This window comes from Girardinichthys multiradiatus, chromosome 17 (genome assembly GCF_021462225.1).
Source record: "Girardinichthys multiradiatus isolate DD_20200921_A chromosome 17, DD_fGirMul_XY1, whole genome shotgun sequence".
NCBI classification, from domain to species: Eukaryota; Metazoa; Chordata; class Actinopteri; order Cyprinodontiformes; family Goodeidae; genus Girardinichthys; species Girardinichthys multiradiatus.
In genome coordinates this window covers 27,048,998-27,066,010 of record NC_061809.1, presented here as the reverse complement: position 1 = coordinate 27,066,010, position 17,013 = coordinate 27,048,998, and the positions used below count along the sequence as shown (strand labels likewise).

Genomic DNA, 17,013 nt, shown 5'->3' with positions numbered 1-17,013 from the left:
AGAGACCCAAGGGCACATCAACCCCCGGTTGAGGCCCAACAGAGCCAGGAGCCCACACCAAGCAGCCACTGGGAGCGAGACGACACACACCCGGGCGCCCAGCCCCGGACACAGGGACACCAGCCACCGGCAGGGAGTGTGATGGCAGGGAGTGTAATGGGGGTGGGAGGGGTAGGATCCGCATTTGATGGGCAGTCTTTGGCCAATCAAATGCAAGGAAGTCTTTTGACATCACATTTACAGCTCAACTCCGCTTGCTTGGAACACCAACCAAGAAGATACCAAAAAAAAACAATCAGGTACCTAGTACTGGTACTTAATGGAAAACCCTCAAAACCAAGTAGAGCCAAGTTTAGTTGAGCTGAGTAGGTACTAGTGGAAAAGAGGCTTTAGAGGCCACCAGTTGTCAATTTACAGGGGAACTTTCATGATCAGTGCTGTCCATCTGTTCACTCCTGACTGTCTTAGACGTCTACCATGGTGTGTACATGACTTAACTTGAGAGGAACATCTAGAATTAGCACCAAAGAAGATAAATGGTAGCTACCATTTATCTTCTTTGAACATTCAACAGTCAGTCAAAACAGTGAGGGAGGGTCACCAGACACTGGATGTCTGGTAAATGCATTACACAGCATCTCCAAGACTTAACAGAGTTCAATAAACCTCAAATAATTAGTATTTAGGAAAGCGGTTGTGCTGTTTCTCTGTGTTTGGGTGTGCTTCTGTGTCATGACATCTAAAATGTTAATGTATGTGAAAACCTCTCTGGTGAGACAAAAGCAGATTAGATAGCAACAAAAAAAAGGAAATTTAGCTTCCACCATTTTCTCACTGTCTCATCATTACTCCCAAGTGTCAGCTAGACTTCAAGAAAGGTGCCATCTGTCTTGGTTCATCCATTTAAAACTATTGCATGCACAAAATAAATTACAAAGAAAGGCCATTACTAATATATAAGAGGTGTCAATGCCATTATAAATTCACATTAGTGCAGTCATTAAGAAATCTGGGTCAGCACACACAGAATCACTGGAGGGTTTTTAATGTAATTCATGAAGGGGTCCAACAAGGCAGAGTGACTGAAGCCAGGTTCTGTTTGTAATCGATGAACTCAGGTGTGAGCCGAGGCCCGCCCACTCACTTGGCAGGAAGAGATTTAAAACAAATGAAACAGCAGAGCATCTTTCACCATGTGTGGCTGTCTGAGTTGTTCCACTCTTCCTCAGAGATACAAACTTCACCTCAACTTTAGGGATTATTTGAGTGTCAGATTAGCTAAAACACCATATGTGCCAACAAAATCTTACAGTTGATCAACAAGATTTTAGCCAAAAAACGTTGCACACCCCTGCAATAAACCAATCAAAATGGTTGTCAAGAATTCAGAGCATGGATTCAAAGGTCATGATTAGTCTAGAACCTTATCACAACAATAGTGCACTGCCTATCCTCCAAGCACGTTATGTCAACACTCCTGGTGTAGAATCTGCCTTCAGTCGCTGCTCTCACTACAATCAAAAAGAGTGACGGTTTCACTTCTGCAACGATCAGTCCATGCTCAAATGTCTACACTCTACACTTGTGGAGAATTAAATTTCATAGAAAGGTGGATGTAATCAAGTCATCAACAGCAAGGGACTATAGAGTAACAGCTGACTTTAGCCTCAATCCTACGGCTGTCCTGTAACTTGGTGTCTTGCAAAATCTGTCTTTGCAGCACCTAAATTAAGACTTCTAGCCTGAATTTATTGAGCTGATTCCACAGGAAAATCTGCAGCACTGAGACATCAGGATGTGTCAAATTAACACCAAGGTTTTTAAAAAAATGCACTGCCACCAAGACTTGATTTCTTCAGACCCTCTAGCAAAAAGGCTTTAAAAGGAACCTCTTTGTAATTGTAGGCAGAAAAATCTGAATATCGTTAGCAAAACACCGGTAAAGGTTTCAAAAAACTGGATCTATAACCAGTATGTACAGTTGTGATCAAAATAATACCACGTAAAGATCAAAATTCTGAAATTTTATTTCAATGCATGCAAATGCATTGGGAACACTGCACATTCTAGCTTCAACTCAAGCATAAAAGATTTTCCTAATTTATTGATACGCTGTGGAAAGAGAATGAGGTCAGTTAAACAAATGGCCACGTCAGTTGAAAACTTCTTGAAGATTTAGATTTCCAGTGTTAAACGGAACTAATATAGTTAGTTAACCACTGTTTGTGAGGACTGCTTCTTTGTTGCATTGAGTCAACCAACTTCTGGCATCTGTGAGTAGGTATAAGTCCAGTCCAGACTGGGCTATATTCCAAAATCTTTCTGCATTTCTAGTTATTTCTCAGAAATGGCATATTTGATTTCACCCCACTAGTTTTCTATTGGATTTAGGTCCGGGAATTGAGTTGAGCACTCAATAACCTTAATCTTGTTGGTCAACATAAGGCAATGGTTACACTATTTTTATGTTTCTAAACTGATCCATGACCCACTGCTTCACAGTGTCCTGTGGCTTGAATTCAGTGTTGGGGCATCATCGGAGAAACTTTGTGTTGCCCCAGTACAATAAAATGTACCGGGGCCTACAGTACATCTCTTATTGTACATTTTACAGCCTGGAGCTGATCACTGGCTGATCATAATCTTTGCCATTTAGTTTTTTTCTTGGATCCATTGCAGTGGTTTTTAGTTTCCTTCCAAATCCTTCTGGTTTTGGTTTCCATTTCACTGACTGAGCTCCCTACTGCAATGATTTTTAACACACGTCTTTTAATTATTGATTTAGTTACACAGAATCAGCAGCAAGTATGTTGTGACTGTTAGTACATCATTTGTCATGTAGAAATCTACTTTCTTCCAAAATAAGTTATCTGATCTTGTTGGTGATGTTGGGCTGTTATTCTGAATAGAATTTTATAAACGGAAACAGACCAGGCCTAGAACGGAGCCTTGAGGAGCTAAATGTAAGCAGCGCTGGAAACTATTCATTTATGGGGACCAAGGACATCCTGTTAAGACAAAAAACATGAAACAATGGTATGAAAAACCTCTCTTAGGGATATTGTTCATTGAGGGCCTCATGGAGCTAAAAATGTGCAGGCAACTGTGTTTAAAATCGTTATTTATGTGCAATTCTTCTTCCAGGGCAATTATTTGGGTGCAGTGGCATTTTCTAATAAAAACAACAACAACATATATTGTTAGCATTTAAGAGTATTGACTTAAGCAATTTTTATAATAATAATCAGAATGCTACTCAACCTGTGAGCAACCATTTGACCTATGCAGTCAATCATCTGACTCATGTTTTAGGAGACTTAAAATTCAGTTGCTAAAACCCTCTCTAGAACTTTCCATTATTAAAAAATCCAAACAGAAGTCATCGTGATGGAAAGACAGCCACATACAGTAATTAAAAGTTTCGTCTAACTCTCTAAATAACACCACCTTTCCCTTCTAAGCTTCTCATCCCTGAGTTCTGCACCACAGATATCCTGGGTAGGCTAAAGGAAAGACATGGGATTGTTTGACAAAAGACAATATTCAATTCAATTCAATTCAAAAATACTTTATTGATCCCAAAGGGAAATTAAATGTTTTTATAGCTCATATTATGAAGGTTTCCTCAAAGAGCCATTGTAGATGCTGATGGCTGTGGGCAGGAAGGATCTCCTGTAGCGCTCCGTCTTACAGCAGATCTGAAGAAGCCTCTGACTGAAGACACTCTGTTGTTGTAGGACAGTCTCATGAAGAGGATGCTCAGGGTTCTCCATAATGTTCTTCATTTTATGAAGAATCCTTCTTTGCACAATGATCTCCAGAGGTTCCAGAGGAGTCCCCAGAACAGAGGCAGCCTTTTTTGTCAGCTTGTTGAACTTTTTTAAGTCCCTGGCTCTGATGCTGCTTCCCCAGCAGATGATGGCAGAAGAGATCACACTTTCCACAACAGACTTATAGAAGATATGCAGCATCTTGCTGCAAACACCAAAGGACCTAAGCTTCCTCAAGAAGTACAGTCTGCTCTGTCCCTTCTAGTAGATGGCTTCAGAGTTGCATCTCCACTCCAGTCTGTTGTCCAGATGAACACAGAGGTATTTATACTCCTCCACCACCTCCACTTCTTCTCCCATGATAGAAATAGTTTTTGACTTATTCCTGTTTCTCTTAAAATCTACAATCATCTCCTTTGTTTTAGTCACATTCAAGATGAGATGATTGTTTCCACACCATGCCACAAATTGGTCCACCCCCTTCCTGTACTCAGCTTCTTCTCCATCTCTGATCCACCAACGACTGCTGAATCATCCGAGTATTTCTGCAGATGACAGGAGTCTGTCTTGTACTGGAAGTCCGAGGTGTACAGAGTGAAAAGGAATGGTGAGAGTACCGTCCCCTGTGGTGCTCCTGTGCTGCTGACTACCTGGTTAGACTCACAACCCTTCAGTCTCACAAACTGTGGTCTGTTTGTCAGGTAGTCTTTGATCCAGGAGATTGTTGAGGCCTCTACCTGAGTCTTCTGGAGTTTCTGACAAAGCAAATCAGGTTGGATTGTATTAAATGCACTGGAGAAATCAAAGAACATGATCCTCACAGTGCTACTGGCTTTGTCCAGATGACAGTGGGTTTGTTGAAGCAGGTGTATGATGGCATCTTCAACTCCAACTCCACAGCGATAAGCAAACTGAAAGGGGTCCTGATGGTTTACTGTTTGCTTACTCAGGTGGGCCAACAGGAGTCTCTCTAGGACCTTCATGATGTGAGATGTCAGGGCAACAAGTCTATAGTCATTGAGGACTGATGGGTGAGTTTTCTTTGGTACCGGAACAAGACAGGAGGTGTTAAGCAGGTCCTTCAGGTCACTGGTGATCCAAGGTTTGTTATTGGGGAAACATCTCACGGTTCTGGTGGGGATGATGTTATCCACACAGAAGTTTATATAGTCTGTTACACACTCAGTCATGGCATTGATGTCCTCTCCATGTGGCTGGCACAGTGCGTCCCAGTCTGTAACCTCAAAGCAACCTTGCAGAGCTTCTTCAGCTTCATGTGACCATTTTCTCACAGTCCTCTTTATTACAGGTTGCCTCTGAACAAGGGGCTTATATTTCGAGCAGAGAAAAACAAGATTGTGATCTGATTTGCCTAGAGGAGGTCTTGCTGTAGAGATGTACGAGTCCTTGACATTTGCATAAAACAAATCCAATGTTTTGTTTTCTCTGGTAGAACAGCTGACAAACTGTTGAAACGTTGGAAGTGTAGCAGAGAGTGAAGCATGGTTAAAATCACCAGAAATTGCCACAAAAGCATTGGGGTTTTGTGTATGTAGCTTAGCAACAACTGAGCTGATGGCATCACATGCAGTGTCAGCAACAGCGGAAGGTGGAACGTAAAGTGTTGCCAAAATAACACTGGTGAACTCTCTGGGTAAATAATATGGACGAAAACTTACTGCCAACAGTTCAATATCTGGACTGCAGAGATGACACTTCACAGTAACATGTCCTGGATTACACCATCTGTTGTTCACAAGTACTGCCAGTCCACCTCCTTCACATTTGCTGCTCCTCTTTAAATCTCTGTCTGCTCGTATGGTTAAAACGCCCGGCAGAGAGACGCTGGAGTCGGGGATATGATCCTGCAGCCATGTCTCAGTAAAACACATAATACTGCATGCCTGGTACTCTGGCTGGGTCCTTTGTAGGGCTTGGAGTTCATCCAACTTGTTTCCCAACGATCTCACATTGCCCATCATAATCAATGGAAGAGATGGTTTGAACTTCCTCCTTCTCTCTCTTCTCTTAGCTCCTGCTCTGCATCCACGGCATCTCCTTTTCAACTCATCAGGGATTTGGGGTTGTAGTTGAAGTATTATTTGAGCTTTTGAAATATTAATCAGCTGCTCCCAGTTGTAAGAAACAACCCCGTTGCCATGGCAATGCATCATAACAAATGTCCAAAAATAGAAAGTATCAAGAAAAATCCTCCAAGCTGCACAGCATCTGACACTGGAGTGGACAGTCATCCAAAAAAAAATCAACTGTATCCACCACAAGGGGAATAGTTCCCAAAAAAGAATAAATCAGAATCAAAAGTAACAGAGCTACTCCAACCTGCTGCCACCTTGAGCGGCACAATTCTAGAATCAAGAATCATCTCCTACAAGTCTAAGCTATAGACAACTCAAAAGAGTTTTACATAATTTTCAAGATCTCTACTTTTATCAGCTGCTTGAGACAGCATGACATTAATTATAAATTTACAGTTAGGTTAATGAGAGTTCAATCTAACCCGAGCACAGAAAATAACTTCAAATTTATGTAACATGGTTCCTGTACGGTTTGCTTTACGCAGTCAAGGAAGCAAATTTAGATCGACATTTATTACCGGCATGCCAGGATTTAATCAACGTCTGACCCAAACTGGCAATGAAATTTCATGCATTCTTGATATTTGGCATGTTTTTCTGGCAGACAATTTGACTCCATATGCATGTGGATTCATTAACACTAATCATGCCTCTTGGCTTGATTACATGGCTCAGGATCTGCCGTCAGTGATAAAATGTGAGGTGTTTTTCCAGGCATTTGTTGAATGTGGCATTCACCCTGAACATGCATCATCATGAGATTCTTTACAGGTCAGAAAAGCTAAGACAGAGGTGCTTTTACTACCGAAACTATGAAGACTACACAACTTCAACATGCCCCGGATCAGTTTGCATCTTCGTGAGAAGAAGCTAAGATGGCTGGAAAAGGTTAACTGCTCCATCTGGGTTGAGAATGAGTCTCTGCCTCAAGTGGGAGAACTCAAGTACCTTTTTGAGTTTTTCCAGGAGGGAAGACAGGATTGACTGGCAGATGAAAGGCGGATCAGAGCTTTGGCTGCTGTAATGAGGATGCTGCTTTGGGCCAGGAGATATGGATGGTGGCCGAAAGATACAGAACCTGGATACAAGTGCCTGAAATAAGCTTCCTGTGCAGGGTGGCTGAGGATCTCCATCATCTGGAGGGAGCTTCAAGCAGAGTCACTGCTCTTCCACATTGAAAGCATCAGCTGAGGTTTCTCAAGAATCGAATCAGAATGCCTGCTGGACACTTCCCTTTGGAGGGTTTCTGGGCACACCTGAACAAGAAAGGGGAGTCCTTCATGCTTTCGATACAGTCCTACTCCAACACCAACACGTATGGCTGAAAGCCTCAGTATGTCATCAAGATGTAGAGATGCCCAGTAATGGACTAGTCATTTGATCAGGTGAGTCATTTGATCATGTTCAAGACACAAGCTCTTAAGGACAGAAGCTGGACAGCTCTTAATTAGGATGCAACACTGCAGGAACTAAAGGTCTCTACCAGCCTAGGACCACACTGGGACTCCTCAGAAAGAGCTGGAGAAGGATGCCTGGGTTTGACTGGTGGAACCGTAACCCCCCTTAACATGAGAAGCTCATTCTGTCCAGTTTGAAACCCTTTTAATTAATCCTGCTAAATCAATTTCTGCTTTAAATATTTCTCCTCATGTATTGAGTCTGTATCTCTTGCTAAAGACAGGATACAAGTAGAATCAGAACGAACCAGAGATAAGCTGCGAGAAGGTGCATGAGCTACATGGAAAACTGCAGTCTTGATTGGACACTCTGGGTGGGATTCATAAGAACTGCAGGTGGAGTCAGAGGTTTTAGAGCCACCACACACAGACCACTCCAGGACACGAGCTATACTGTGGGTTGAACTTTAGCGAGGGTTTTATTATTGTATTTTATCGGTTTCCAAAGAAAACTTAAGCCCATATGACTGTGAGTAGTTCTAATGTGGTGGATTTTCATCTAAACGACGAATACGTAGCAATTTGAAAACAATAACGTAGTCCTACGTTACACTCAATCCAAAGAAGATGAAATGAAACATCAGCAAGCTTTAAACATATGACTATGCCACCTGTGTTTTTGCTGTATTTCAGTGATTTATGTCACCACACACTGGCCTGGCGTACTTACTGTAATATTAGAGGCTTTTTACTATGAGGATAAAGAGATTACTAGAACAAATGCTCCATTTATAGGGAAGTTTACGGGAATGACAAATACAGGAATGCTTACCATTTTCACAGCCTTGAAGTTGATGTTTACCCAACTATCAATCTATTGTAATGCAAAAGAACTTGCGTGGGTCGGGCTCCAAAACCTGCTCCAGCCCAGGTCCAGTCATCTTCTTAAATCCACCCCTGGATATTCTGTTGCATTCCACTCCTGAACCAGAGACAACTTCAGAACCCTTTAAACCAGGCTGAGGAGAAGCTCAGTGGTCCACATTCCTCTTTTCAGATGAAAATAAAGTTTGCATTTAATTTGGAAATCAAGACCCCAGAGTCTAGAAAGCCTGAGTCCATCTACCAGGAAATCTTAGAGCACTGCCAAACATACCAACACCTGCTTTAATCACCATGGTATCACCAGCAAACTGATCTAAAACCCCACGGAGAACCTATGGAGTATTGTCAAGAAGACGAGAGACACCAGAACCAATACTCCAGACGAGTTGAAGGCTTCCTGAAAACCTCACCAGAACCACAAGCTGATCACCTTTATGCCTCGCTGCAGCAATTCATGCAAGGGGAACCCTGACTGAAGTACAGAAGGTGTATACTGTACAGAACATGGACATACTGTCCACATTTCTGTAGTAGAAAATAAATCTAAATAAATCTCTCTCATACACACACACATATATACATGCACACAGTACAGACCAAAGGTTTGGAAACACCTTCTCATTCAAAGAGTTTTCTTAATTTTCATGACTATGAATATTGTAGCTTCACACTGAAGGCATCAAAACTATGAATTAACACATGTGGAATTATATACTGAACAGAAAAGTGTGAAACAACAGAAATTATGTCTTATATTCTAGGTTCTTCAAAGTAGCCACCTTTTGCTTTGATTACTGCTCCACACTCTTAGCATTCTGTTGATGAGCTTCAAGAGGTAGTCACCTGAAAGTTTTCACTTCACAGGTGTGCCCTGTCAGGTTTAATAAGTGAGATTTCAAGCCTTATAAATGGTGTTGGGACCATCAGTTGTGTTGTGCAGGAGGTGGATGCAGTACACAGCTGATAGTCCTACTGAATAGACTGTTAGAATTGGTATTATGGCAAGAAAAAAGCAGCTAATTAAAGAAAAACGAGTGGCCATCATTACTTTAAGAAATTAAGGTCAGTCAGTCCGCACAATTGGGAAAACTTTGAAAGTGTCCCCAAGTGCAGTCGCAAAAACCATCAAGCGCTACAAAGAAACTGGCTCACATGAGGACCACCCCAGGAAAGGAAGACCAAGAGTCACGTCTGCTGCGGACGATAAGTTCATTTGAGTCACCAGCCTCAGAAATCACAGGTTAACAGCAGCTCAGATTAGAGAACAGGTCAATGCCACACAGAGTTCTAGAACAACTGTTAAGAGGAGACTGTGTGAATCAGGCCTTCATGGTAAAATAGCTGCTAGGAAACCACTGCTGAGGACAGGCAACCAGCAGAAGAGACATGTTTGGGCTAAAGAACACAAGGAATGGATATTAGACCAGTGGAAATCTGTGCTTTGGTCTGATGAGTCCAAGTTTGAGATCTTTGGTTCCAACCACCGTGTCTTTGTGCGGCGCAGAAGAGGTGAACGGATGGACTCTACATGCCTGGTTCCCACCGTGAAGCATGGAGGAGGAGGTGTGATGGTGTGGGGTTGCTTTGCTGGTGACACTGTTGGAGATTTATTCAAAATTGAAGGCATACTGAACCAGCATGGCCACCACAGCATCTTGCAGCGGCATGCTATTCAATCCGGTTTGCATTTAGTTGGACCATCATTTATTTTTCAACAGGACAATGACCCCAAACACACCTCCAGGCTGTGTAAGGGCTATTTGACCAAGAAGGAGAGTGATGGGGTGCTGCGCCAGATGACCTGGCCTTCACAGTCAATTTAAATAATTGAAAAGCAGAAGATGTTTTGAGTTACTTCAAAATTTTTCTTTGCCACATAATTTTATTTGCTTTTGCTTCACAGTTTTTATTTGGTTCTGATTCTGGGGATGCAGAGTAGACTTGAACCAGTATGCCTGAGTGGTCTGGAAGGTTAACACAACAGCAGTAAATCTTTTAATGTATTTTGTTGCTGAGCCATTCAGTGACTTATAAACTAAAAGAAGTATTTAACGTCTATTCTCCGAGGTCTAGGGAGCCAGTAGAAGGACTTTAGAACTGGGCTGATCTCTACTTTCTAGGGTCTAGTGAGGACCAGGCAGCACCGTTCTGGATCATCTGCACTTACTGACAGACTTTTAGGCAGACCTGTGACGACACTGTTGCAGTGATTAATTCCACTAACGACAAACGCATGGATGAGTTTTTACAAGAAATTTTATCCTGGATATGTTCTTCAGGTGATAGAAGGCTGACTTAGTGACTTTAGTGTCTTTATTTGATTATGATTTTTTTTGGTTTATTACCTTTGAACTTTAAAAGTGACAAAAGCACTAGACAGAATGCAAGAAAAATGCATCATAAACAGACATTCTGCATATGAAAACTATTTAGAAGATGAATCAAAAGGGAGATTAAATTAACTTTAACTAAAAGAGAAAAAGTGTGAATCAAAAGGTAAATAAAACCTCCTGCTGCATATCCCCATAAAAATGTTTTGTTAACAATCCACTTCTAAATTCAACATTTAAATCACACATCTGCATCTCTCTGCAAATGTGTGATAAAATAATTTGTTACTACCCTAAACTGACTGGAAGAGCAGCAAGGACCTTTCTATGGATCCGGATCTGTTGGAATGCGGTCCAAGCGTCCTTCCCAAAGAGCCTGAACAGGTTTGAAAAGCTGTATCATAGCAGTATCAAGTTTGACAGAGCACAACCACCCTAAACAAAGACACATTCACCGAACACTGGAGCATCCAGCTCAGCCGACAGCAGTAGGAAGGAGGAGGATTAGACAGGACATGATTCCTGAGCTGCTGCTGTGTTCAGATCATCAATCAAATCACAAGCAACAGATAGAAGCCTGACAGAGTTTTCAGCTTCACAAAAACATCAACATTGATTCACCTTAAATATACAGAGACACTTAAAAAACAAAGACCTCTGATAGTATCCTCTGAACATTCAGAGTTCTACCATCAGTTTTTCTGGTTTTTACCGCCATCTACTGGTAGAAAAGCTCACTCAGAACAACATTTCACTTTGCAGTCATTTGTCTGCAGACAATTCAAAAAAAATACTGCAGCTCTTTGTGGTCCTTTATTTATTTGATTAATTTTTGTATATTTTGAGTAGACCGCTTTTGTCATTTGATTTTTTTTTTCCCCCCTCTTCATTCCCTAGCAATGAAATCCTAGAAAAAAAAATGTTATATTGTTTTTCACAAAAAATGTAACAGCTTCACCTTCTAGCTTGGTAACTTCATCACAACCAACCAGAGAAGCACCCTCGTTACTGAAGACCATCTCCTGCTTCATTCTTCTATCACCCGGGAGCAAAACACCAACATACTTAAAGAGGTAAACCTCTTCCAGCTTGGATCATATTGTGGGTCAGGGTTTAAAGGTGCCAGCAGAGCCACATCATCTAAATAGCAAAGCTGAGACCATGAGGGTAACAAATAAATTAGACACCCCTCTATATGAACTGTCCATGTTCACAGCACACAGGAAGAGAAGCTGAAGAAGTCCAACCCACCCTGGGAATAATCCCTTAAAGAACCACAAAACCCATTTTAACTGGACAATGAAATCCTAATGACTGCCTGAATTTCTTGGTGACGATAAAGATCTGGACCACTGTTCCACAACCAGGACAAAAGCTTCACTGCTCCTCCAGAATCTAAGGTTCAACAGTCAGAGCTCAGAATTGACTAATTTGGGAACAAATTAGATTCTGATCAATAAAGTTGAAATGAGTTTCCTCTGTAGAGTGGCTGGAAGCTCAGTCTTCTGGAGGAAATAATGGAGCAGCTGGTTATTTGCATCGAAAGGAGTCAACTGAGGTGGTTTAGGCATCTGATCAGAAGGTCTCCTGGTTGCCTCCCTTTAGAGGAAATCCAGGTATGTTCCACTTGGAAGAAACCTGGAGAAGACCCAGAACTCCATGGAAGGACTACAACTTATTTTGGTGCCCCAGGAGCTAGAGAGATTATCTTGGGAGGATGCAGGACATTTTACTCCTTCACCGTTCTGTACTGCTGCTTCCACCCCCAAAGTTTCCCAAATACAGAGATAAATAAAACTCTTTCAGGGGATGTTATGTACCAACCCTGTGTCAGCCTCTGCCTGCTCCTTGATGTAGTAATTTTCTATAAACCGCTGTAAGGAAATGTGGTTAAGTATCAATGAATATCATCTCCCAGCAGGGGGCTCTCCAGAGTTATTTTGATCACAATCTCTAGTATTTCATAAGAGTCTATTGGATGAAACAGAATAAAATGAAATGATAAGATTTGAGTATTGTTATGATTATTAACATAATTTATCAAAAGAGAAAAACTAATTGCTATGATTAAGTGCATAAAATAGGACTAGGACAGAAAAAACAGCAACCAGGGGTATAGGGGGACAAGTTGCCAAGGGGAAGAACTGGACCCAGAGATAAATATATCTGCCTCAATTCTGAACCCGGTTTCCCCACAGACGTATTACAGATAAGCAGAACACATTGGATGGATGAATAGAAACATAATTGACTCCTACTTAGTAGGAACAAAATCTCTGTTAAATGTTGAGCATGTATTGTACAGTAAGATGTTTAAGGTTTCATGATTAATGAGCAAACTAAAAAATCCCAATCTCTATCAAAATGATTCATCATTTTAAACTCTAAACTTCCAGATATTGTAAAAATTATTGAAATTGTTGTTAAACAAGGGCTTTTAGAAGCTTCCAATGACCAACACATTTAGCCTGCTCACTTTACTAAATGTGATCTCAGAGTCTCTTATTTTGCATTGATGCTTGAGAATCTGTAATATTTCTTACCTTAAATAAGTCCTTACGTTCAACCTTCGGATGTCAATAACTTAGTTTTAGTCTGGTTTACTTCTTATTTATCAATTAGAAACATTTTGGTCACAAAAATATAAAAATTGTTTTTTTAAATTAGCATGGAGCTCCACAGGGTCCTGTTGTTGGTCCCGTTTTATTTTTGCTTTCCTAAAGTCATTTCTCAGAATCAATCCGCAAATCTCCTTACACTTTTATGCTGATGACGTTCTGCTTTCCTTCTTCTTTTTTTTTTATTTGATTTTCTAACAAACACTAAACACAACTTTTAACAAAAATTTTATATATAATTCCATCGCATGTCAAAAATAGTTGCTCTTGTTTTTAAAACGGTTAAGAAATATAGGTTGACTGAGTGCTATTACATCTTGTGCATAGATGAAGATTGGTTGTTTTATTTCCTGTCACATAGATTTATCCAGTTCTACTTTAATTGCTTTAATAAAATATCTTGGAACATCTAACACAAGCTACATTTTACTCAACGAAGAAACAAGGTATGTCCAATATTCAGAGAAAATACAGTTCAGGGACTTGAAAGCACATCTACAGAAACCTAGAAACAGTGGCATCATAGACGTGACACAAAACTAAGCCAACATCTCTGCAGAAAAACGTTTAAGCATCACAGCAGTGTGAGGTGAACTGCTGCAAGGAGATTTGAACATGCAGAAAAACACGAAGCAGGAGACCTTGAGCCCACCTGTGGTTGAATAGCAGCCACTGGCAGGTCTGGGGCTAAATTAGCATTGAGCCTCTACAGCCCAAACCGCCAAGAGGTAAGCAAGACCAAAATAGAAGTTTTATTCACACCCTAAGTTTACCTCCGGAAGACCAACTGTGTTCCTGCATCAGCTCTAGACACAAAAATTAAGATCAAAAGTACCAAAAATGGCAGTTCCAGGGATCCACGTAAAACCAATATAATCAATAAAGCCAAAACTCCACAAAGAGAGGAACAAATTGGCCAGAAACATTGCACAAGATCAATCATATTTCATCACACTGCAAAACATCAGTTTTAGCACCCAGAGCAAGCAATCAGTCACAGTTCGAGAGATCAAAAGTGCTGAAAATATCTTCAGATAACAACTTTGTGAAGGCAGTAAATGGTTTACCCACATTACAAGGCCTGTTGCCGTCACTGGTTTTCCAGAAACTCGCTCTTCCTGCACAGCAGTTGTCCTGAATCATTCCTGCCTTCAACCATCCCCTGACCTGATGGGAACACCTGCTCCCAATCCTCTAATTATCCTCCCACCATGGACCCTGGCATCTTACCCCTGACTTTTTTGGCTAATATCAGCAGCAGCTGCTTCTCTTTTATTTTTTATAGATCTGCTTTTTTTGCTAGTCTCTAAAGAGTGTGACTCATTTTTTAAGGTTTGGAAAAACACAGAACAGAAATCCTCATTGTTTTAAATGAAAGATGCTCTTACTGAAATTTACACTCCTTTCTGCCAGATTTATTCCATTTATCATACAAAAACACTATCCAGTTTATTTATATAAAGTCAAATTACAACAAAATGATATCTCAAGACAGTTTAGATTCAAATAGGTGAAATTCAACCCAGTTCATTCCAATACCACCCTCTAAGTTTCAGAAACATCAATGTTGCAATCATCAGTGCTAACAGTTTTTTCACAAACATCGTTGTTGACCCAACTCAAGTCTTAAAGCATTCATGGGAATTTGTAAAAAGGTATAAAAAGAAAACATTGGAATAGATTTAATGCATGCTGAAGGTTGGTCGCATTAGCAGTCACTCTGCAAAGGTTTGTCCTGAAAGGGTTTGACACCGTTCATATCTGTCATAGGTTGACTTTGTCTGAGCTGCATGACCATAGACCACTGATTCCAGAGGTTACCCTGAAAGATATTGGTTCTTCTAAATGTGATAATCTCCTTTAATCTTCACAAGTCTGGACTGTGGAGAAGGCTTCCATAGTCGTTAATTAAAAAAGGCAGCGTTTAAACCTCATGAGGTATGTTTTGCACAAAAACAAGACTAATCATCACCAAAAGAACATCACAATCACTATGACAAAATGCCAGTGGCAGCATCATGCTCTGGGATTCTTTTTCTTTTGCTAAAGTTTGTTTTTTTCAAGCGCAAGTGAGTTTTGTTCCAAAAGCATGTACAGGTCCTTCTCAAAATATTAGCATATTGTGATAAAGTTCATTATTTTCCATAATGTCATGATGAAAATTTAACATTCATATATTTTAGATTCATTGCACACTAACTGAAATATTTCAGGTCTTTTATTGTCTTAATACGGATGATTGTGGCATACAGCTCATGAAAACCCAAAATTCCTATCTCACAAAATTAGCATATTTCATCCGACCAATAAAAGAAAAGTGTTTTTAATACAAAAAACGTCAACCTTCAAATAATCATGTACAGTTATGCACTCAATACTTGGTCGGGAATCCTTTTGCAGAAATGACTGCTTCAATGCGGCGTGGCATGGAGGCAATCAGCCTGTGGCACTGCTGAGGTCTTATGGAGGCCCAGGATGCTTCGATAGCGGCCTTTAGCTCATCCAGAGTGTTGGGTCTTGAGTCTCTCAACGTTCTCTTCACAATATCCCACAGATTCTCTATGGGGTTCAGGTCAGGAGAGTTGGCAGGCCAATTGAGCACAGTGATACCATGGTCAGTAAACCATTTACCAGTGGTTTTGGCACTGTGAGCAGGTGCCAGGTCGTGCTGAAAAATGAAATCTTCATCTCCATAAAGCTTTTCAGCAGATGGAAGCATGAAGTGCTCCAAAATCTCCTGATAGCTAGCTGCATTGACCCTGCCCTTGATAAAACACAGTGGACCAACACCAGCAGCTGACACGGCACCCCAGACCATCACTGACTGTGGCTACTTGACACTGGACTTCTGGCATTTTGGCATTTCCTTCTCCCCAGTCTTCCTCCAGACTCTGGCACCTTGATTTCCGAATGACATGCAGAATTTGCTTTCATCCGAAAAAAGTACTTTGGACCACTGAGCAACAGTCCAGTGCTGCTTCTCTGTAGCCCAGGTCAGGCGCTTCTGCCGCTGTTTCTGCTTCAAACGTGGCTTGACCTGGGGAATGCGGCACCTGTAGCCCATTTCCTGCACACGCCTGTGCACGGTGGCTCTGGATGTTTCTACTCCAGACTCAGTCCACTGCTTCCGCAGGTCCCCCAAGGTCTGGAATCGGCCCTTCTCCACAATCTTCCTCAGGGTCCGGTCACCTCTTCTCGTTGTGCAGCGTTTTCTGCCACACTTTTTCCTTCCCACAGACTTCCCACTGAGGTGCCTTGATACAGCACTCTGGGAACAGCCTATTCGTTCAGAAATGTCTTTCTGTGTCTTACCCTCTTGCTTGAGGGTGTCAATAGTGGCCTTCTGGACAGCAGTCAGGTCGGCAGTCTTACCCATGATTGGGGTTTTGAGTGATGAACCAGGCTGGGAGTTTTAAAGGCCTCAGGAATCTTTTGCAGGTGTTTAGAGTTAACTCATTGATTCAGATGATTAGGTTCATAGCTCGTTTAGAGACCCTTTTAATGATATGCTAATTTTGTGAGATAGAAATTTTGGGTTTTCATGAGCTGTATGCCAAAATCATCCATATTAAGACAATAAAAGACCTGAAATATTTCAGTTAGTGTGCAATGAATCTAAAATATATGAATGTTAAATTTTCATCATGACATTATGGAAAATAATGAACTTTATCACAATATGCTAATATTTTGAGAAGGACCTGTACTAGACAGCGGAAGATTTTTCAGCATAAGCATTCGTCCAGATTAACAAATAAAGTTTTTAAATAACCCAGACAATTCAAGGCTTGACACTTTCTAACCAAAATCCAACACTTTTTTCAAGGAACCAAGGGCAAAAATGACCAATTTAAGGTGTCCCAGTGCTTCCAAAAAATTTAATTGTGTTTCAAATAGCAGGGTTAACCCAGCTCTAG

The 17,013-nt window shown here is 41.0% G+C and overlaps 1 protein-coding gene across 3 annotated transcripts in view; it reads right to left on the bottom strand.

Annotated features, from left to right (window-relative positions):
- LOC124883040 (thyrotropin-releasing hormone-degrading ectoenzyme-like) overlaps positions 1 to 14,282 on the bottom strand; it is a 344,041-nt gene extending 329,759 nt beyond the window's left edge. For 2 of the 3 annotated variants that reach the window (XM_047389880.1, XM_047389882.1), the window contains exon 1: positions 14,168 to 14,251. The gene's annotated coding sequence lies outside the window, so the exon portion shown is untranslated. Of the gene's footprint in view, positions 1 to 14,167 lie in introns of all 3 variants that reach the window. The other variant, XM_047389881.1, reaches the window with a different exon arrangement.
- Between the last annotated feature and the right edge of the window lie 2,731 nt (positions 14,283 to 17,013).